Source organism: Cnephaeus nilssonii (assembly GCF_951640355.1).
Source record: "Cnephaeus nilssonii genome assembly, chromosome: 11".
Classification (NCBI taxonomy): Eukaryota; Metazoa; Chordata; class Mammalia; order Chiroptera; family Vespertilionidae; genus Cnephaeus; species Cnephaeus nilssonii.
Window position 1 is genome coordinate 92,566,726 of NC_137082.1, and position 23,679 is coordinate 92,590,404.

Genomic DNA, 23,679 nt, shown 5'->3' on the forward strand with positions numbered 1-23,679 from the left:
AGCCACGGACACACGGGTCTCAGCCACGGACACGGGTCTCAGCCACAGACACGGGTCTCAGCCACGGACACAGGTCTCAGCCACGGACACGGGTCTCAGCCACAGACACAGGTCTCAGCCACGGACACGGGTCTCAGCCACAGACACAGGTCTCAGCCACGGACACAGGTCTCAGCCACGGACATGTGTCCGCGGCCGCCTTTCTGCTTGTGCCACTGGAGCCAGTTCTCCTGTCCAACCCCCTGGGGGGGGGACACTTTCTCCAGGCCTTCTGCCCGGCGCCCCGTCACCCCGGTGGGGGTGGGTCCCACAGCACGCTTGGCTTTAGAGTCGGCACCCAGCGCTCACAGTTGCCCTCCCATCAGCACCCCATCCAGACTTATCTCCCGTGCGAGGCACAAACCCCCCAGCAATCATTCCCCGTCATCAAAGCCTTCTCTTCCAGGAGCGATTGTGAATGCCACGTTTGTAGGAAGGAAGCGTCCGTCTTGCTCGGAGCTCAGGTTCTTGTGACGTTGTCAGAGCCACTTGCTCAGGCCTCCAGCTCCAGCTCGGGCGGCCTCTTCTCGCTCTGAACGCTCACTGTGCGTTATCTCACAGCTCCGCACACTCAGACCTCACCTCCCTCTTTCCCTTCAGTTCCCGAGGGCAGTGTCTACAGCTAATGATAATAACAACCATAGCAACAGCTCTACTCACTCAACATGTGGTCTGTGCAAGGCGTTCTCCTAAGACCTGCCCAGATACTTAGTTAGTTCATCACCACCCAACCCTGAGCTGTGGGGACTGTCATCCCCATTTCACAGGTCAGGAAACTGAGGCTCCGCTCCTGGTCCTGCTCCTGGAGCCATCGGGGTGGTGATGCGGCCTGAACCAGCTCTTTCTGTCCCTGCTTTTCGCTCCCCAGCATGGCTGCAGCCCTGGCTCGCTCATCTCCGTGTTCCTCCCGGCGCCTAGACCGTAGTAGGCACTTAGTTCACGTTGGCTAACAGATATCTTCAGTCCTGTGTGGGGTGCATTTTAACAGGTGGTGCTGGCAATGCAGCGCTGGGCCACAGGGATGCAGCTTTAAAAATATATATTTTTTAAGAATAAAAAGTTCTACTTAAGCCTCTGACAGCCGCCTGGTGGTTGGAGGCTTGCTGAACACCAAACGGTGGGGGTTGGATTCCCTGTCAGGCACATGCTTGGGTTGCGGGTTGATCCCTGGTCTGGGTGCATATGGGAGGCAACCAGTCAATGTTTGTTTCTCTGTCACCTTGATGTTTCTCTCTCTCTCTCTCTCTCTCTCTCTCTCTCTCTCTCTCTCTCTCTCTCTCTCTCTCTTTCTTCCTCTCTTTCTCCTTTCTTCACTCTCTGAAATCAATTAAAAAGCATATCCTCTAGTGAGGATTTTTAAAAAGTTATATTCAAGCCAGGGATGGAGGAGATATTTTCCAATCCCCTCCAATCACAGGCACCTCTGCCTCGACCCGCCTCTGAGCCCGCTGATGAGATGGCGACACACCATCTGTCTTCAAGGGGAGCTCTCGTCAGGAGCCTGGAGTTCTAGCTTTCTTCCGAAGCCTCGGGCAGCACGCTCATTATAGTGCGCAGGCTTGCGCTTTGGAGTTCAAATGTTGTTTTAAAGTGTAAATTTGGAAGAGGAAAAAAACCCTGAGCATGAGGTCATGAAATTGCTCCTAATGTGATATAAATGCGATGCGATATAAATGCAGTGTAATGTATCATCATTAGCCGAATGTCAGGGAGGAAAGTAATGAGTCATCCGAAAACGTCTTTGATTCCACCGAGCATGTTTATTTATTCTGCTTTAAGAACTCAGCTTTGGTATTTAAATGGACACAGTTTATGGATCTATTATTAATGACACCATTAAACTCTTCAAGCTGACCAGATTCAACCTTCGGTTTTGATTTGGTTCCTCTTACTTACACTTTATAGATATTGTGGCCTGTCTTTTTCAAAGCCAGCATGGATGAGCATTTAGCCAATTGCACTGTTTCGGGGTTTTCATTTGTTATGAAAAGCAAACTTCTAGCTCTTTGCTTCTTCTACACAGATAATGCTGTTGGGGAATATATTTATTCAGTTTCTCACCATTTCCAACATTCAACCCTTGAATTAAAAACTGATAATAACATCACTGCAATAATCAACATTTCTTGTTCCAAAGGATCTTTCAGAGTTTTAGCATCTGAACTGAAGCTTTCCATGAATATGAATTGTGGGTAATCTTTACAAAACTTCTTTCTCTAATTGGGAAATTTAATTTGATTAAAATGCAAATTATACACATATATTTATTTCCATTTGAACCTATAAATGGTCTAAAAATGACCCCAGAATGTTAAATGAGGCCATAATGAGTTTCCTCTGGTAGAGTAAGGCTACACGAATTAGTATTGTAACATTGCAATTCACATCCATCTTAACCGGGTTAAACTTTGCCCAAATCCTTCTTTTTGCTTTTGAAAAAGGCAAACATAATGAGGGAAAGTAGTGCTAGGGACAAAAGCACACTGGAAACTAAAGAGATTTCATTGTTCAAATTTCTTTTTCTTTAATTAAGGCAACGTGCTTTCCCCAGGGAAAGGAAATAGACAAAAAAGAATTTCTTTGCATTTTTTTTGACCCCCAAATGGAAACAAGGTCAGTAGTTCCTACTCACCATCTATTTCTCGCCTTTTCCGCAGCTATGCACGCATAGACATGTGTCTTTGCAGACCTCAGACATGCGGCAGAGGAGTTCCTTGCATGTGTGGGGGTCCACTGTGCTGGGTGACATGTTTATCCCTCTTTGACTGTAATCCTGGCTATGACTAGAAACACATCACAGCCCTGCACGTATGACATTCAGCTTACAACAGTCCTCCTTTCGTGTTTAATGATATGTACTCGGGGAGGATGCCGAGTATAAAAGAAATGCCTGCAAATAGACTGGGTGCTTCTTATTAAACATGTGGTCAGACTTCGCCGTAAGAAGAAGGAGACGTTTTCTGAAAAGCACCAAGGAGCCCGGTCTCTTGTTTTGTTTAAGTCCAGGCTCCCCGGTAACTGACCCGGACAAGGCGCGCATTTTCTACGAGCCCCTGTTTCCTCATTTGTGCAACGAGGAGGCTCCGCTTCAGTATTTTGTTGGTGACCCCATCCTCGATGAGGGGCGTCTTCCTTTTTTTAAAAGCTCCTGTAGCATAACATAAATCCATAGAATATTCAGGCTTTATAAGTTCTACCTATTGGCCTTTTGGAGTTATGGTAATGGAGAATCAAAATGGTTTCAATGATTCCTCTTAAGGATGTAGTCTTAATATAGGTCTCCAACATACTTTTGTTATTGATCCAGTGCTTTTACCATGCGATTTCGCTAACATAAGGGATATTAAAAGGGTGATTAGTGAGATACAGGGCGGCCACAAAGCCCCTCTGTTTAGGACCGTGTCCTGGGCTCACAATGAATAATTAAAGCTCCCAGAGACCGGCTTGCTGCAGCGCAGTCCGCACTCACAAGGAAACTGTGCCTAAGTTTGCCCGCCCCGGGTGCCGGATTCTGATGTTCACCAGCATGTTGAGCTGGTCTAGTTTACTTATCTGTATTTCTGCAGCCACTTGATTGGGTAGAACGATGGAGAAACGCTATGGATGAGGAAGTAATGCTGATATTTTGATTTTGGAATTATACCGCGTGTTTTAAAACACTTTTCCCAGGTAGCATGTCCTGGAATCCTCACCCCTGTTCGGTGACAGCTCTGTTTACACGGTTGATGAAGCATCTCAGGCGAGAACGCCTTCTCCGTTCAGACACTGTGATAGCCTTTCCCTGCTTATTTTGTGTCTTCCAAGGATTTGGTTAATCCTCATTTTGTGAAGAAGATTTTAACACAACCAACGCTAAGTTATGGTGGCCACGGCGAAATGAGTAATAGCTGCACTAACTCCCTGCGTGCATATCCGTTTAACAACGCAGAGAACACTTGCAGCTACCTAATTCCCTTTTTCTTTTGTACAACACTTGCTGGCTGATTCTATCTTTACGACCTCTATGTTGAAAAATGACACCGATGAAGAAATCCATGGACGGCCCAAATTATTTTCATAGGAATAGGAACCACGTCCATGAAGAAGTGGATACAAGAACAACGACCAGACAGTAATGTTTCCATTGATTAAAAGCACACACTGAGCTCTGACCAAACGTGAAGGTGCCACAATGCGTGAGGCATTGCCCAGCCGCGGCCTCCCTGGTCCCTGCTTTCCAGGATCCTCCCCGGTTCCTCCTCGCAGCCCCCTGCCAGGCCCAGGGGGCCGGATCTCCCCGCACTCCTGAGCATGTAGAGGAATATGCCTTCTCTGTTAACGTTCCCATAATGGAGACGGGAACACATATCCGTGAAATCGCTGGCTCCTGGCTTCAAGAGCGAGGGGAGAGGGCTTAGGCGCTGACCAGCTCCTACCACAGCCTGCAACACTCCTGTCATCACGTCTGAGTCTCCCCGTGCCCGGAGCCGCGCCTGTGGCCGGACAGCGCTACTTACTGAACTGCCCGAACTCCATCTCCCCTTCGTTTCACGGCCGGGAGGAGTTCTTCCCGTGAAGTGGCAGCGATGGCGTCAGGCTATGTCCCTGAGATGGCTTTTCCAGCACGGAACCGAGGCGATGGGTGCCGTTGCTATCGACCTTCTTCAGGACTCCCCCGAAGAGGGTTTTCAGTTCTTTATCCGAATCGGCTCCTACGGATGCCCCGCACCTTGCGCACGTCCCTCTCGAGTGTTCACTTTGGCCAACGCAGCGAACAGTGAAACCGTGACGTCCCAGAAGGTGGCCATGCCCTTTCGCCGAAGGCAGCCTAAGATGGACTTGGTTCTTCAGTTGCTGTAACATATTGTTGGTTCATAACGAGCTTATTGTCTAATGCAACCTCTAAATCCTTTTCACATGAAACATTCGTCTATAAATGTGGTCTATCCCCATCTTTAATTTATGAGATTAATTGTTTTAAATTAAGTCCAGGACTTTCAATATATTATGTAATCTTGCCTTTTAAAGCATTGTTTCAGTCATGTGTGTGTGTACTTGTTTGCTGTATTTCGCCTGCACCGAATTTCTTTGGAGAACAATTTCCTCCCTATGATTATCCTTGGGCTCTGAGTGGATGTGTCCCCCAAGCTCGAACAATCAGTGATGGGCACATGTTCCAGGCCAGGGCAATAGCGCAAACCTAGGACTCTTCAGCATTGCAGGAGCCACAATGGATTGAATAAGAGTAAAAACAGAAGGGTGTGAAATAATGTAAATAGCATCAGCCTTGGACTGAACTCGTCAGCATTTTACAGCCATTCACTCACTCCCATTTATTAGCACCTACTATGTGCTTCCTCATCCCTACACAGATTTGAGTTAATTTAAAATTAGTAGCACTACAACTTGGTATCTTAATGCTCTAGTAGAGTTAAGTAAGCATGCCCTAACCTCCATTTATTTTTTAGCCTGAAATGAAGCAAACACAGAGGAAAGCATAGCTAACTGTAGAGTTTCTGAAGCTTAATTGCATTATTGGAACAACTCATCCAACTCTGCTTGAAATAATTTACCTCCCGGACAATCTATTTTCTGGGGTTACTTTAACTGGGCTTCTGTCCCTTGCAATCAAGAGTTCTGACAAATACATAGGCTTTAGTTAACTCTCCCAGCATTGTGTCTTAAGTTAAATATGTGCTATGTTTTAGCCTGTTGAGCAGGATGGGGTTTTCCCCATGCCATCAATTCATCCTTTTTGATTGTTCAAATAACTAACCTACCTTTTGTCTCTTTCCATAGATATTTCATCCTTTTGTGTATAAGGAAAGATCAGGGCTTTTTCAAGCCCTTTGCTAAAATCTAGTGACTTTATTCCTTTGACAGACTCATAATCTACAGTATTTTCTGAGCGACTCGATTCAGTCCGATTGCGTCAATATGTCCCCGGGGTCCTCTCTTGGCTCTAAACCACCATGTTCCTTCCTCAAAGTTTACAAACCATGAATTTACTGATTCCGACTAGATTTCCCCAGGACTCATTTACTAGACAGTAAGTCCATGTTTTAAGCCTTCTTTTGGTAAATGAGTACAATATTTCCCCATCCTCAACCCGGTGACTTTTCTCCCATTAAAAAGAAATCCTCAACGATGGGTGAGAGGTAGTGGCCGAGCATTCTTAGAGAGCACTGGGGAATTCTCAGCACCAGACATGTGAACTTTTATAACTTTTAACTGAGCATCTACATTCCTTTTTATTATGACTCTTCTGCATTTCTGGAGTGAGTGTTATGTTCTTTGATGGAGAAGAAAAGCAGCTGAACGCCATCACTCTGTCCTGTAGAAATGTCACCCTTACGCCATCTTCTCTGAGCAGTCACATTCTCTCTGCTCCTTCTAGCTTTACAAACCAAGCTCTGAAAATCTCTTTTCTTTTTCACCTATCCCAGCCTAAGCTATGGCCTCCCTTGTTGCTATGGTTCACTTTAATACTTTGCATTGATCATGGGCTTTGCCATCTATTTCTTTTGATAATACTCTTAAAAAAACAGTTTCATTTGGGAATTCCCTGTATAGGCATGTTGACTTTTTTTTTTAGATATCTACACACATTTTTTATTTGCCATTGGTATCGTTTGTGATGGTATCATCAGATTTCATTTTAAAATAAGAATATGCTTTCACTTCTGAGCATTGAGGTAGTCAGAATGTAATAAGAATGAAAACCGAAGAGTGTGAAATAATTTAAATAGCATCGACATTGGACTGAACTTGTCAGCTTTTCCAGCCATTCACTCACTCCCATTTATTAAGCACCTACTCTGTGCTTCCTCATACCAACACAGATTTGAGTTAATTTAAATTTAGGCACAATACAACTTGATACCCTAATAAAGTTAAATAAGCATGCTCTAACTTCCACTTATTTTTTTAACAGTTTTCATTCATTTTATAAGCCTTCACTAGATATATTAAACTTGACTGTATTTGAATTGATTCAGGTGCACCATTAGGCTATTTCTGCTACACGTGTCGAGTCAGGTTATTGAATGGCTTTCTAAACTTGAATGATGAGGCTGTGCCCAAATCTAGCATCCGCTCGCCAAATGCGTTCAGTGGCTGGGACTCAAGTCATGATGTCATCAGGACTGCATCTCTGGAGGAAACTTAAAACCATCCCGTTCAGTCCCCCCTTCCTGAGCACAAGCAAACGGAAGGCCTGAGAAGTTGAGTAATCTGACCAGGACCCTAAAAGGCTGTGAGCAAATGCTCTAGAAGTGAGGCCTCCCCCTGCGTAGACGGAGGCTCATGCCTCCCACACACGGCGAGGCGACATTTCTCCTCGGTGTCCACGTTATAATGGCGGAGCGTGTCCTTTAGACGTTGTTCTGGACAGTGTCGCGCCCCGCTTTGTGGCAGACACGGGGTCTCAGCAAGCTCATGGCTGGGGTACCCGGAGCTAAAATCTGGAGGCTGAAGAGTGGCGTTCTCACCTAATTTGCTTGCTGACTGCCCCTTCAGAAACGCCAAGAAAGGAGATGGCTTATGGGTACTGACATATGGGCGATGGTAAGGGTATTGGTTTTATGAAGATGACACCAATTCGTTGCCAGGAACTTGACAAATGCTCGGGGGCCCCGTGCGGGAGACCAGGAGAGGAACGCTTAAAGTCGCCGTTGCCTTTTGGAGGGGAGCAGTGTGGCCGTGGCTGCCCACGAGAACGAGCCTTTAGAACCTGTCACCTCCCCCTCCTCCCCCTCCCCCCCTTTCCGCCCCAGTGACAGGGCAATGCCGCCATCGGCTTTCTAGCCGGAGCCTGGGAGGAGAGGGAACGGCGTTTGTCACATTCAACACCAATCGAAGGGACTGTTGTGCTGCAATGCCCTTGGCCCTGCGGAGAGAGGAAAGGATTGGGGTTCTGTGCAGGGTTAGCCGACACCGACCTCACTGAGTGAGGAGAGCCGCCCAAGGAGCAGGTTAGAGCGTCAGCTGGGAGCTGGTGAAGAGAGAGCCCTGCCCCGGCACTCCCCGCCCGTCTGTGGGAGAAGCACACCGGCCTGACTCGTAGGCGTATCTTCTTGACTCCAATGAAGCTGGCATTTCTATGACCAAGAGGGGGCTGGGGGGGAGGAGAGGAGGAGGAGGAGGAGTGGGAGGAAGAGGAGGAGCCAGGGAGGGGAGTGGAAGGAGGAAGAGGAGGAGGAGGAGGGGAGGAAGGAAGAGGAGGAGGAGGCAGAGAGGGGAGTGGAAGGAGGAAGAGGAGGAGGAAGAGGGGAGGAAGGCCCCCACAGCGTGTCAGACTCCACAGAGTGAGGCTCACAGACTCTCTCCCATTTGGTCCGCACCCCCGGCCCGCGGAGCCGGGCACAGCTCTTCCTCGCCCGCCAGCTGCTCGGGCGCGTAGTGAGCGGAGTTCCAGCGCCTGGGAGCCTCCTGTGGTAGGCGAGGCTTCAGCGAGCTGCCTTTCCGCTGGAGCTGCGTCAGGGATATTTTTCCCCCAAACCTGGACAGACGGCGGACGTGGTGGAGTTTCCGTGTCATCACCAAGGTGCTGTCGGTGCTCCTGTTCGGACGAGGACCTCACCTGGGAGGCGGCTGAGGCCTGAGCGTGGCCTGGCTGAGCGGCGGGCCTCCAGGTGCACGCTGCCGCCTGGGTGCCGCGGGGAGCAGGCGTGAGGGAGCCAGGCCATGTGTTCCTGTCCGCCCTGTGCTGAGGGTGGCCGTGCATCCAACAAGGTCCTCTTGCAGGTAGAGATCCCGACAGTAACGTTTCCGGCCACTGAGGAAAGATGAGTTTGTCCCCTCCCACGAGGTTCCATCTTCCTCCGAGCTGTTTCTGTGCTGACTGCCTCAGGCCATTTGGCTGCTCCAACAGCAGAGGCTGGGGGCTGTGACCCACAGACATTCATTCATTCTCACAGCTCAGGAGGCGGCCAGCCCCAGGTCAGGGTGCCAGGAAGTGCCAGGTCAGGGTGAGGCCTCTTCCTGGTCATAGGTAGCCACCTTCTCGCTTTGCCTGCACAGGTGGGAGGGTCCAGGAGCTCTCTGGGGCCTCTTTCCTAAGGGCACTAATCCCACTTATGAGGGCTCCACCCTCCTGGCCTCACGCCCTCCCAGATGCCTTACCTCCAAATCCCATCACCATGAGGATTAGAATTGCAATATATGACTTTTGGGGGGACACAGCCATTCAGACCACAGCACTGACTATTGCATCATTCATTTCTGTTGACACAATTTATCTAATGTCCTACCTATTCATTAGGAACCCACCAGACTCAAAGCGAGTTATTTACCACTTTGACAAAGGCATTATGTTACGTCTAATCTGTTCATTGGCTCTAGAAAAGGGTTTTGGTGAAGACATTGAAAGGACCCTTACACTATGATTAGATGTCCTATGTCACAAAGGTTAGGGACAGTTCAAGCCTCAAGCCCAGCCCTTTGCAGCTTGGGGTAGAGAGAGTGAGCCACAGGGGGCGATGAAGAGAGAAGGCTGCAGAGAGGGGACAAGAGAAATCAAAGCCTGAGAAACAGAGCGGGCAAGCGGACTAGCGGGAAGCATGAATCAAAGAAAAACAACAAAAAAGGGTCGGGAGATCAGAAACGAGGAAATACAGAAAGAAGTGAAAGACAAGGAACCAGTGAAACAATACAAGGGAAAGTGAAGCGAAGACCTGGTGCTAAACTGGTTAGGCGCCAGGTCCCTGGCTGTTGACTTGTTTCCCCAGCGCTGGGCGGCAGAGGTCTGACCCTGGAGGGATGGAGTCCCCGCAGCCTGGTCCTGGCTGGCTGGAGGCTGGCGGCTTGCTCCTGAAGACTTTGGTGTGTCCTGAATCTGAACAGCCCCATCTTTGGGTGTTTGGAGAAGCCCTCTTTTATTTTTATTTTTAAAATATATTTTTATTGATTTTAGAGAGGAAGGGAGAGGGAGAGAGATAGAAACATCAATGATGAGAGAGAGTCATGGATCAGATGCCTCCTGCACGCCCCCTACTGGCGATCAAGTCCGCAACCTGGGCATGTGTCCTGACCAGGAATTGAACTGTGACCTCCTAGTTCATTGGTCAATACCCAACCACTGAGACACAACAGCCAGGTGAGAAGCCCTCTTTTTGACATGATTCTTCCCAGGCGCCTGGGCCAGCAGGACAGACGGGCCCAGCCGGCCTCTGCCCCCTGGAGCAGGTGAGTCCTCGCTGCACTCCAGCTGGTTGCCTGAAACCTGGCACAGCTGTGGAGGCAGCAGATTCCAATTCGCTCCGAAGGCTCCTGGTCTGTGGTCTAATGAGGCGATGACCGATCTACCCGGCTCAGCCGCTGCGCAGGGACTACAGGAAGGAAGTCGCTGGCACATTCTTTTCTTAGGGGCAGCGAGATTTGTTTTCTTGCCCTCACACAGGGAAACACACTCCACCTCTCCACCCCAACACTGGAGACCGCATCGAGGAAACTGACACTGGTTTCCCAGAGTGTAGGTAGGACACGTCTGGATGATGCGGCTGTGAGTGAGTGTATGTGAGTGTGAGTGTGTATGAGTGAGTGTGAGTGTGTGTGTGAATGTGTGAGTGTAAGTATGTGTATGAGTGAGTGTGTGTGAATGTGTGAGAGTGTGTGTGAGAGTATGGACGCAGGGGCCCTCGGTATGGACGTAGATGGGAGGGAAGTGCTGGGGCAGGGCTCTCTCTTCACCAGCTCCCAGCTGATGCTCTAACCTGCTCCTTGGGCGGCTCTCCTCACTCAGTGAGGTCGGTGTCGGCTAACCCTGCACAGAACCCCAATCCTCTCCTCTCTCCTCAGGGCCAAGGGCATCGCAGCACAACAGTCCCTTCGATTGGTGTTGAATGTGACAAACGCCGTTCCCTCTCCTCCCAGGCTCCGGCTAGAAAGCCGATGGCGGCATTGCCCTGTCACCGGGGCGGAAAGTGGGGGTGGAGGTGCCCTAATGTTGGAGCCACATGAGGTTCCGGGACCTCAGGGTCATGCAGTCCCTCCTCACACGGTCCCACCCGGCCCGGCCGGAAGCCTCCTGTGTCGGGGAAGCCGCTCTCCTCTGCGGGGCCCCCTCGCCTTGGGGCAGCTCTAGTCCTCGGGGAGCACTCCTGGCGCCGGGTCCTGGCCTGGCCTTCGGGGTCTCCGCTCACGCTGGTCCTTTCTTGGAAGGTAACGTCTACCTCCCACCGAACCGCCAGCAGCCAAGTGCTACTGTAGCTGCCACAGCTGATCTGACGTTTTGTTCATCAACCAGGAGGCCTTTGAAACCCGGACGCGGCATGATTGGGGTTGGCATTAAACGCTCAAGTTCCTAACTCGCCTTAGAAGTCCCATCGAATCAAATCCAATCTGCGGTGTTAAGTGACAGCAGACCGAGCTTCGATCAGTCGCGGGGAGCTAGAATGGGATTTTAGTTTTCATTCCAAGGCGGCTGCCAGCCGATTCCGCTCCAAGGGTGAGCTCAGGCCACCCTGGTGCGTTTACATCGGGGTCCCCAGGCCAGACGTGGGTATTGAAAGAAATGCTTTTCCTTTTGTTCATGGAGAATAAGCAGATGTCGCGCTGGGACGGCCGTCCCTGTCCCAGCCCCTGTCCCAGCCCCTGTCCCAGCCTCTGTCCCAGCCCTGTCCCAGCCTCTGTCCCAGCCCCTGTCCCAGCCCCTGTCCCAGCCCCTGTCCCAGCCTCTGTCCCAGCCCCTGTCCCAGCCCCTGTCCCAGCCTCTGTCCCAGCCTCTGTCCCAGCCCCTGTCCCAGCCCCTGTCCCAGCCCTGTCCCAGCCTCTGTCCCATCCCCTGTCCCAGCCCCTGTCCCAGCCCTGTCCCAGCCCCTGTTCCAGCCCCTGTCCCAGCCCCCAGGCAGGTGCGCGGGGCCGGGCCGGGCGCGGCTCAGGGGGCGCTGCTGCGGTAGGGCAGGTCGCCGAGAGCCACGCAGCGACTGGCTGGAGGCGGCCGGCAAAGAGCAGGCCCAGAGGGAAGGAGGGAAGAGGAGCGGCAGGAGGAGAAGCCGGATCATCTTCATAACGAGTTGTCTGCTCACAACTTATGGAGCTTTCCAGCAAATTCCGTTTATTTTAACGGAACATGGGGCAGATGCCGTTATAGGCGCGATGCCTGTGTAGGAACACACACCCACGTGTGCGTGGCTCTGTGTTTGCTGTCCTGGTGGCGGTGCCGATGCTGAACTATCGAGGAGATGGTTGTATCAGCCCCGAGACCATGTTTTCATGAGACAGACTCCGCGGTTTTGTTTGTAGAGTTGCTCTCTCCTTTGGGGACACTCTGGGTGCTGAGGCACCGTATCCGGTCCCACGTTTTAAACCTCGTGGTTTCTATGATCAGAGGCCCAGGGGGCGGTGACGGAGCCACCCCATCCCTCGGACCTCAGCCCCGGGCAGCGGAGGCGCCTTCGTGGGGCCCTGGCGGTGTGTCAGGTGTCCTGGCGCCTCGACCTTCCTGTCAGGAGGGGCTCTTACTGCCATTGAAGCAACGGCGCCGCCGAGGACAAACACCGTCTCCGCGGGCTGAGGGGGAGCCGCAGGGGCGCTCGGTGTGGACGCACCCGCGGCTCATCGGCGGGGGACGAGGTGACGGCAGCTTCTAACGGGAGGGCGCTGCCCGGGAGGCGCTGATCGCAGTGAGACCCGAGCGCCTCCCACTCGGCGGCCGCCCCTCCTGATGGCACCGCGGTGCTCAGGACCACGGCAGGCGGCAGCTGGTTAGCGGGCGGTCGGAGCAAACAGTTGTTTCTTGGCACCAACCTGCCTGGTTAGCCGAGGAAGACTTTGAAGGCAGCGGAGAGGGACGCGTCGGCACTTTAAAGATCAGTCCTAAAAAGAGTCTGGCCTTTTCCTCCGAGCGCCTCATGCACGTAAGGTATCCACGCTTCCCAGCTGTTTTTCTAGGTTTTGGTGTTGGCATTGCCGCGTGTGGGGAGTGACTGACACGTAGATTTCTGATCGGTGCCAACACCCTGTCCTAGGGACTCCTTCCCTCCCCTCCCACTGCGAGGTCCCTCCCCTCCCACCTTTTCTTCTCCTCCCTCCTCCCTCCTCCCTCCTTCCTCCTTCCTCCCTCCTCCTTTCCACAAATATTCCCGAATGCCCGATGGCCACCAGCTGCAGTGTGGGGAGCCGGCACCTAGAGGCGAGCAAACGAATGCAGCCCTGCCCTGGGAGAGCCTCAAGGAAGTATGACACCAGCTTGACTTGCTGGCCCTTCTCTCTCTCTCTCTCTGAGGCCGACTTCCTCTTCAAGTTTGGGCTCAGCCATAAAAAGCTGACTGGCCACTGGACTCCGCTGGGTTCCCTCCTAGGTCTGCTGGCTAGTGTGGTAATGAGTCGATGTGTGTCTCTCTCAGGAACCACATTTGTATTTTCATCCAGACCAGTCCTGCTTCACAAGCATGGTTAGACCGAGGGTAGGAAGTCCGAGGTGGAGTATCGAAAGCCTCGTCCTTCAACAGGGTCAGCAGGTGCTTGGTTAAAGGCAACAAGATTCCTTTTAAATCCCAAGGAAATGCTTGATTATCCTTGAAATATATTTCCTCGTTGAATCATTGTGTTTTCTTTTTTTTAATGTTTTCATTTTATCTCCATAATTGTTTTATTGGCCATCCTTCTTTGTTTCATTTTTTTAAGCAGTTGCCATTGAGTGTATCATACTAGAGGCCCGATGCACAAAGATTTGTGCAAGAATGGGACTTCCTTCCCCTGGCTGCCAGTACCGCCTTCCCTTCGGCCCGGAGCCGCCTTTCTGCCTTCCCACGCTGCCCAGAGGCCCGGAGCTGCTGGGGTGTTCCACACCGCCCCTGGCCACTCAGTGGCAGCATATGCAAATTAACCCGCCATCTTTATTGGGTTAATTTGCATATTCACCTCTGATTGGCTGGTGGGTGTCACGAAGGTATGGTCAATTTGCATCTTTCTCTTTTATTAGTGTAGATACCTCTTGAGTTTATCACAGTCTACCTCCATGTAATCCTGATAGGATGGGAAAACGAGAGAGAAAGTACCACTGGCAACACCTCTCGCCTGTCCTTCCTGATTGAGATGGAGCTGTGTGCAGAGCAGGGGTGGCCTTCTGTGACCTCGGGGCCACAGGCCTAAGGGCAACACGTCTGCAGGCTGAGGTTGGCAGGAAGGGTGACTGCAAAGTTGAGTTCTTGGTACAAGAGTGATGAGTGCTGCCAAACTCAAGCTCCTCATGCAGCAGAGCATCCTGTGCAGATGGGAGGTCTCATGCTCAGGGATCGCAACAGTGGCATTTATTTTCCTATTAAACCAGTGCAGCAGCTCTGGTTAGGCTAAGTTTCCTGGAAACCCGCCCCACGCCTTATTCCCCCCTCCTTCTACCATTCTGTAAATTACTTAATATCCTTGTAATAACGGTGTCTTCTCATTAATCGGTAAGAGTCAACTTCCTTCTCTTCCGATTCAGAACCTTGCCTGATGTAAAGCATATAGAACCTCCTGTATTTGGGGCATTTGGGTCAGGATTAAGTTTCTTTCCTTGTTCAAAGGAGCTAGGACTCAGGGCGTGAGGTTTGGCTGACCTCCCTGCTGTGTAGGGGACCTAGGTGACATAGTAAATCGGCAGCAGCAGTAGCATCAGAGGACCATCTCTTGGAGACGTCCCGAGAGACAAGAAGTGATAAATGGCTGGTTTTGCATGGGCACTGCCGTACCCAGGTGTCGCTCTGGCCTCCGGTTCTGAAAGTGTCCAGTGTAGACGAGACGATGACCTCTGTCAGTGTGTATGTTGCGTCAGAGAGAGTGATTGTGTGAGTGTGTGGGGCAACATGAACGTGGCCTTGTTGGTACTTGCCCACGCAGCCACGGGGACTCACCATCCGTGGGGATTTACCTGTGACCCTTCCTCTAACAGGCAGCAGAAAGAGCGGAACTCTCCATGTTTGTGAGTGTGGATCCCAGGTGCTCTCTTGTGGATCCGAGTTGATCACCACTGTCCCGGGCGGTTGACAAGTGGCAGGGATCTGATGGCCACGTGGGGGGAGATGGGTACCAACACCCACGGAGGCAGCAGGAGCCTTAGCGGAGACCCAGGCCCCCTCATTAGAGATGCTCCGGGTGCCAGGCCCTCAGAGGGGGGGTGGCTGGGGCTGGGGCTCTGCAGAACGCTGGGCCTGCGGGAGCTGGCGTGGGCTCTGAGAGGTGGGATTGAGCATGGAGTGATGTTAGGGAGAGAGGCGTTGGATGCCGGGTCCCGCGGAGCCACCTGTGGGGACGATATCGGTGCCACATCCTGAGCTCCGCAGCGACTGCCCACTCGCTCCATTGTTCATTGTGGTCGCTCGAGTGGCCGCTTTCTTTTCTCTCGCACGTCCCCGACGTGTCTGGGCATGGCGTGCGGAATAACTCCGTCAGTGCACATCCTGTTAGTGAGGGCGCTTTGTTGTTGTTTTTCCCAAATGCTATTGAAATTATAGCCCTGAACAATAGGCCAACATTCATCCACCGAGGCCCCATGAAATTATTATTTTTTAATAGCGGAAATGTTTCTGAAATTGACTGGTGCAATGTATACACGCTGAGTGTTCGCTATAGTATGAATTTTTGGCAGCGGGAGGGGCTGAGAAAATGGAATAAAATGGTTCTAAAATCTCAGCAGTACATGACGGGGGCACTAAACACATATTTATACTTAAAAAAAGAGATCAGAGGCGAGGGAGGTGTATCTGAGAAAGTTCACTTTGGAAGTAACATGGTGGCTAAATTATCATCATCAACACAGGTGATTTAAGAGAAAAACTCACACCCTAGTGCTTACAATATGTTGGATGATTTTTTTTTTACAGAAAATACATATTTATTATAAAGTAATGTTTGCTTCATGATGGGAATAGAAAAATAACACCATGAGCTACTGTAAAGGCCGGGCGCTCAGGCTCTGGAGGATGGAGGCTGTGTCCCTGGAGCTCCGTGCTGGCGCGGGGCAGGCGGGCACGGCGCACGCGGCGGAGTGGCTCAGGTCCTGTGGGAGCCACGGAGCCCACATGGTCCACACAGATGCTCTCAGAGAGGAGAGCGTGAGTCCTCAGGAGCCGGTTCTGAGCACGGCCGGGAGGGGACAGCCTGCCCCGCCCTGTGCTGGAGTGGAAGAGTCTCTGAGGCCGAGGGTCCTGGTCAGATGGTGCCCAGTGTTCCTATGCTCGGTTTGGTGCCCACATGTCTGTGCTGAGGAAGAGCTGCAACTCTCCCTCAGACCGCGTGACCCGCCATCTCTCGCTGGTGTGGCTCAAGGACCAGAGCGTGAGCGTCGCCGCCGCGGAGGGCCGCGGGCTGGAATTCTTGGACTTGGATCCTGTCCATCCTGGAGGAGGCGGCCGGCGGGAGCGCGGCCAGCAGCAGCCCCGGCCGCAGCGGAGGTGCGAGATGCCGCTCACGGTGGCTTCCGGGCGGAGCACGCAGGTCTGCAGCAGCAGGTGGTCCGAGGCCGTCATGGCAGATGGGAAGGTCAAGGCCACACTAATCGCGAGTGGCATCTTTCGTTGGCAGAGGTTTCCTTTTGCACCAAAAGAAGCAGTCGAGTCACTTCAATCCCGAGGTAAGGGAGGAGCATCGCCACGCCGAGCAGGAGGGTGGCTGTTAGATGGCAGCCGGAGACCTTGGTACAAAAGTAGGAAGCGTCCTGGCAGGAAATAGGGGGCATCACCACCCCCCCCCCCCACACTTCAGGAAGAGCAGGATTTCCAGCGAGGGGAGGACAACCGTCTACCTCCGGAATCGCACCTCGTGCCGCCCTCCTCGGTCCCCATGGAAACGGCATACGCGGCCAACACCGCCGCTCCGGAGCAGTCGTGTTTGTTTATTTCTTTAAAAAATATTTTTTTATCGACTTCAGAGAGGAAGGGAGAGGGAGAGAGAGTTATAAACATCAATGATGTGAGAGAATCATTGACCAGCTGCCTCCTGCATGCCCCCTACTGAGGATTGAGCCCCCAACTTGGGCATGTGCCCTTGACTGGGGATTGAACCGTGACCTCCTGGTTCATAGGTGACGCTCAACCACTGAGCCACACGGGCCGGGCAGTTGGTTGATTTTTATCCAGAGCCCGGCCTCTCTCCTCCTTTGCCCACATTTCAGTGTGCTCGCTCGAGTTACTGACTTCCAAAGAGTAAGCTAGTCCTGAGCAGGTGCCTGGAGGCCCCTGTGGAGATGGGAAGAAGTGGACGAAGTTCACAGCTCTGACCCAAACGCACAGCGTGTGGCCTGTGTGTCCCAGCACCCCCTGCAGTCCCTGACGGCGTGGGACTGTCTCCCACGGCTCCCCGGCGGGCGTGCCCAGCCTCACAGACCGCAGGCTGCGCCTCCGGGCAGCCGCGTGCGGGCGGAGGGCCAGATGGACGTGGAGTGGCCGGCCCTCTGTCACCGCTGGCCGTCTGCCAGCACCGGACATGCGCTCCTGGCCAAGGGACTGTCACTGTCCTGCCTGCATGACGGCTGGCCACCCCAGGGCCCTCCCAGGCAAGATGCAATCCCGCCACGTTGTCATGGTTACTCAGCCGTTTCCCCAGGGCCCTGACATCCGTGTCTCCCAGGGGCAAGCGCTCTACCTCATGCATATGCATGGGCTCCGCAGGGGCCTCGCCGCATCTGAGCATCTTACAAGGTTTACAAATTCAGAAGAAAATGGGGAGAGAAGGAGGGAAAGGTGACACAGAGAATGAAAGGGACAATGACAGGAGGGCACATGGTTAGATGAGCGAACGCAGGCCCCCGCTGGCCGGCTGGGGAGACGGAAGGGTGAATGCCGCCCGGGGCCTCCCGCCATAAATCACCCATCTGTGCGCCACGCCGGGCGGCTCCCCCTCACCTTCCAGAGCTCCAGCCTTTTCAGATGCTCTCAGAGGCAGGATTTTGTTTTCCTCCCCAACGACCTGGTGAAATATGGCGGGGACACCATCAGCCGCACCAGACGAGGAAACTGAGGCCGGAGAGCTGGGCTCCTTGGAGAAACCGCTCAGCCAGGGGGTGACCTCCAGGCCGATCCGCTCAGCTCCCAATCAAGGCTCCTTTTATTTCCGTCTCCAGCTCCAAGGACCTGGACTCAGAAGACAGACTTTTAAAAAAATTGATTTCAGAGAGAGAGAGAGAGAGAGAGAGAGAGAGAGAGAGAGAGAGAAACATCAATGATGAGAGAGAATCTCTGATCGGCTGCCTCCTGCACGCCCCCCACTGGGGATCGCGCCCACAACCCGGGCCTGTGCCCTGACAGGAATTGAACCCTGACCTCCTGCTCCCAGGCGGCCGGCAGAAGACTGAGACTTTTTAGGGGGCAGCAGTAAGTGAGCGCCTTCGCCGTGGGAGTCCTTCGCGATTTAGCACGTTGTCTGCACCTTTTTGTATCGACAGCGCCTCCCACATAGTAGGCACTTCATGAATACTGAAGCGCGTCACTTCCTGTCGGAGGGCCGCTGGGGTTTCATAGAAGCCAGACAACCTCCTGGCAAGTGGCCTGGTGCCGAGTGAGAAGTGAACGTTTTTGAAAATGAAACAGCGATGTTTCAGGAGTGGCCACCTGGGGGGTCTCCAGTTAAGCAGAGGTGATGTGGGAGTCCCCACCCCGGGGGCCGCCAACCTGTTTCAGAGTCTGTGTGACCGTGGGGGGGGGGGGGCAGGTACCCACCCCCCGCACCCCCCGGGCAGTGCCGGAGCCCTGTGCCCAGGCCCAGGCGGCCACAGGGGCAGGACGCCAGCAGGGACAGGCTGCTTCCTGCCGTGGAATCGCCACAGCGAGGAGCCTGTGGTTTGTCGCCAGTGACCTAACAGTTGAAGACACTAAGCCGGAGCCATGAAGGGTGGAGGTAGCAGGGAGACCTCCTGGGTCAGGGCACACGCGTGCTGTTCGCTGGGGGACACCCCCACGTACCTGGGGGCAGAGGTGGCATTCACGCCAGAGGCCGGGGCGCTGAGGCCGCGTCCGTCATCCCCTGCCCAGGCCGTGGCTTGCAGCGGGCGAGCTCGGGGTCCGCAGGGCACCACCGTGTCGGGGCAGAGGTTCCGGGGTACGAGGCATGTCTCTCCTCCCAGCCAGGGACCCGAGGCGAGGGAAGTGGTTTGGGTTTCGGCGTCTCTCCCATAACGGCTGGAGGCGAGCTGGCTTCTTGGGGCCTTTATTTCTAAGCCCGCAGTGAAGCTGGAACGGGACGGGACAGGCCCATCCTACTCTTCCGGAGATTAATTGCCAATATTTAGTAGCTTAAAACGACAACCGACTTACTATACCTCGTGACCTTGTGATCAGGAATGCGGGGACGGCTCGGCCTTGTGCGTCTTCGGCTCTTGGCCCGTGGCGATGTTCGGGTAGAGACAGCGTCTCCCACGCCGGGGCCCTGGTGCAGCTGGACGGCCGGGCGCAGGGGCGGAGCCTCAGGCGCCCAGCACACCGGCCTGGCCGTGCCAGGGTGACTGGGTGGTTTTCTCGCTGGCACAGGGCTCCTGGGATGAGTGTTCCAAAGACCGAAGAGGACACGGCCACTGCTCTGATGATCTGCTTTGGGAATTCGAGGACATCACTCACTGGTGACAAACTGCAGCTCAGGTGCTGATGATGGCCTCCTTGGTGACTGGCCATCGCCTCCGACTGGAACCAGCTCCCATCAGTGGGGCGGCCCCGTCTGCCTCCCTCTCCTCCCTCCCCCTCCTTCCTCCCCCTCCTCCCTCAGGGCCGCCGCACCCCTGCCCACGCACCCGGCCATGCACAACCCCCAGGCCACTCCCTGGCCGGGACTGTCCACTCTCTGCTGACACGGTCTCCGTGGGCCTCTTCTCCTCCCTCGAGGAGCCCGGGCGGGGGACGTGCCGCAGGTAAGAGCTCTTGGTGAGGGGAGCGCCTGAGGCCCAGGAGTAGGAGCTGTGAACTCGTGCTCAGTTTTAATCCATGGAGGTGATGCGGCAGCTGAGACGCCGTAGACAGCGACAGCCTGTGACACGGGAAAGACGCGGCTGACGAAGACGGAGCTGCTCCCCATTGCGCTCACCTCCCCTGCCTCATCGGCCGTGGCTTCCGCCTTTTGGCATTTCAGTTATCTGGTGAAGTGAGCCCCAAGCACTCGCACATCTGTGCTTTCTTCTCCTGCAGACTTGAAACTTCTCACGCGTGTCTCCTGGTTCCCCACCCTGCACACTTGCCATGACTCCCCCAGATTCCGGAGCCTTGCGTGTGTTTTGAATATCAGTTGCACGTCACAGATTCTAGAGCAGTGATGGCGAACCTATGACACGCGTGTCAGCACTGACACGCGTAGCCATTTCTGATGACACGCGGCCACTGAGAAGGCCGCATGCCGAGGATGAAACATTTGCGAAATAATGTTTTTTCCTCTAAGTGACACACTACCTGAGTTATGCTCAGTTTTTTGGCGAAGTTTGACACACCAAGCTCCAAAGGTTGCCCATCACTGCTCTAGAGGAATGTAACACGTGGAATGGTGAGCAAAGCAAAGAGGAGGGGGGATCATCAGCTTCTTGGGGTCAGAGAGCTTGTCTGTCTTGCTCACGACTTCACCCCAAATCGGGCTCCATGCGATTTGTCGGATGAGTGAATGAACAGGTGAGACCAGGAGCATGTTGAATGGCGTCAACCCAATAGATACGTCTGTGCCCCAATCCCTCGGACCCGTGACAATGGGCTTTTTCGGGAACAGTGATTTGCAAATGGAATTGGCTTTAAAATCTTGAGCTGAGGTCATCCTGGGCTATGTGAGTGGACCGCAAATCGATGACAAGCGTCCTTATGAGCGATGCCCAGGGAGGTGTGGCAGGCGGGAGAGGAGGAGAGAATGTGGCGATGGAGGTAGCGAGGGGGCGATGCAGGCACCAGTCCAGGGTGTCTGGAGGCACCTGGAGTGGGAGCGGCGAGGACCAAACCCTCAGGAGCCTCTGGAAGGAGCACACCCCCGCCTCATCCTTCTGCTCCCAGCTCTCCCGCTCTGTGAGGGGGCATCCTGCTGCTCTGAGCCCCGGCCTGCAGGGGTTGCGGGGGCAGCACAGGAGCCCAAGGGGGCGCGAGGTGAGAGGTGTAGGCTCTTCAGAAAGCCTCCCGGCAGCGCCGCCGCCTCTGGCGATCTAAGTGGGCCGGGCGCTGGGCATTCTCTTCTGCTCCTGCACCTTCCCCGGATGCAGCACAGGGTGAGGTCGCGGGGTGGGGCGTCCTGAGGAAGAAGCTGCCAGCGCTGTGGGACGCCCCCGCCCTGTCTGTGGGTGGGGGGAGGGCGCTCTCCAGGCAGGGCCCGCACGTGGGACAGGCCCGGGTCTTGCATGAATGCCACTCAGCTGGTTCTGACACTGGTGGGTCGGAGGGATGGGAGGTGGACCTCCGGGGTCACGTTCCTAGACAGGGAAGGAGAAAGGAAAGCAGTGGGATGAGCACGAGCTCCTGGCAAATTCCAGGAAAGGGGGCGTGGGGGGGGGGGCGAGGAGAAAGCTCGGCGCCAGGAGGGAGACGCGCACTCTGATGAGGGTTCTTGGAGTCCTTTAAATGTCACCGCGTCCCTGCTGCTGCCACCGGGCCAGCCCTCCCCCCGGCTGGTAACGCCCGTGGCAGGAAGACAAAGGCAAACCGACAGACACGCACTGCCTTTCACCTGGCCCAGCCAAGGAGCGAGTAAGTTGGTGATGACCGGTTTTGCCAAAACCCCGGCCGGCGTGGAGGTCGGTGGGCCCGGCATCGATCCCGGGAGGGGCCGGGAGGGGTCGTGTTCCGCCGGGGCCTTCGCCCACAGTTAAGTGCAAACACCTGCTGAAGTCCTGGTAATTAGTAGGTAATTAGTAGTTAATGTTCTCAGAATTTAAAAAGAAAGCTTACATAAGTAATTACTTACTATTTCTTATAATGGGCTGCTTTTCTTGAGATTTCATATCCCCCAGAACATTTGCCAAGTTCCTAGGTTCCTCCACACACTAAATTGTTTATTAATTACACACGTATATTGCTTTCAGGAAAAAGAATACATTAAATCCTGGAAACAGGCATGAGTTATCCTTTGAGTTACAGCAGAGAGCTCATTTCAAATGACAGAGTGGGGGACCGGCAGTGTCTCTGGAAGGTGGCCTTGATTAAAAAAAGGGGGGGATGTGACTGGGAAGGAAGAGATGGAGAGAGAGAGTGTGCAGGACCATTTAATAAAACCCTCAGTGTTAAACACATTTCACGGGAGGGTCTTTCATGCCAGCAGACACACATCCACGCCGTGGCTTGTCAGGAGGGCTGCCAGGGCGCCATTTGTAGGGGTGCGCTCTGCCAACAGAGCTAAGTGCTCCCCCCAATCTCAGGGTGACCAAGGCGGGGGATGCGGGGCACATTAATCAGGGAGCTGTGGCTGTGTTTTCAGAGGCTGCTGCTTTAGAGATTTTAAGTCGGATTTCCAGCCCCTGGCCCCGGAGACACTCCACCAACGGGAAATGGGCCCTCCTTCATCTGCTTTGTTGAGAGACCGGCGCTTGGAAAATGACCTTTGAAACCTGCTCCCCACCCCGAGCCACCACAGCTCAGCCATCTTCACCGCCGTCTTCTTTCTGGGCTGCAACTCACAGTCACATTGCTGGGTATCGGTGTCAGAGGCACGCACAGTGGCTAGACAATCATATGCTTTACAGAGTGGTCCCCCGATATCCCAAGCACCCAGCTGGCCCCACACATCGCTCCTGCAATATTATTGACTGTATTCCCTAGGCGGTGCTCTCCACCCCCATGGCTATTCTGTAACTACCCATCTGTACGTCTCAATCCCTTCACCTTTTTCACCCAGTCCCCAATGTGCCCCCCACGGCCCTCTCCCCTCCCCCCACCGTTAACCATCAGTCTGTTCTCTGTCTATGAGTCTGTTCCTATTTTGTTGTTTGCTTTGTTCGTTAGAGGCCACATAGAAGTGAAATCATCTGGTCTTTGTCTTTGTCTGACTCATTTCCCTGAGCGTACTCCCGAGGTCCATCCGCGTTGTCGCAAAAGTCGAGCTTTCTTCTCTGTGCGGCTGAGTCACAGCCTCTTGCACAGAGGCCGCACCTCATTCATCCACTCGTCTACTGGGGGCACTCAGGCCGCTTTCAGATCGTGGCGCTTGGAAAGATGCTGCGATGGACGCGGGGGTGCACGCAGTCTTTGGAATGAGTGTTTCCGGTTTCTGAGGGTGTGACGTCAGTTTTCTTATCTTCACAATGGGACTAACAGGTGTTTATCTTTCCTCCTCCCATGCTCGGCCACTACACACACATGTGCCTTATAGGAATGTCAACGCGTGTCACCTTTTAACACCGCAGTGAGAGAAAAAGTCTAAAAGGCGTATATCTATTTGCCACAGCCGTAACTAATAATATGCATGTATAAGAATAATAACTCAGTGATAAATTTAGATGCTTCAGTTACTGTTTATTCCACAGTGTGGCTTTATTACTTTTCAGTGATTCACTGGCTGTCTCTATAGAATTCCAAGTTAAAGGATCTTTTGAGAAATTATTAAAGCAAGAAATTTGAATCGAATGGAGGCAACTGAACATTGAAATCAAGGTTCTGGGGCCCCGAGAAGTCAGACCAGGAGCCCCTGGCCCACGTGCTGCACAGACAGGCCTCTTCCTGCTCAGGGCCTGCTGGGAACCATTGTTCGGGGCCGCGGGCGAGAAGGCGGGACTAGGAGGAACTTAGGGAAAACAGACTC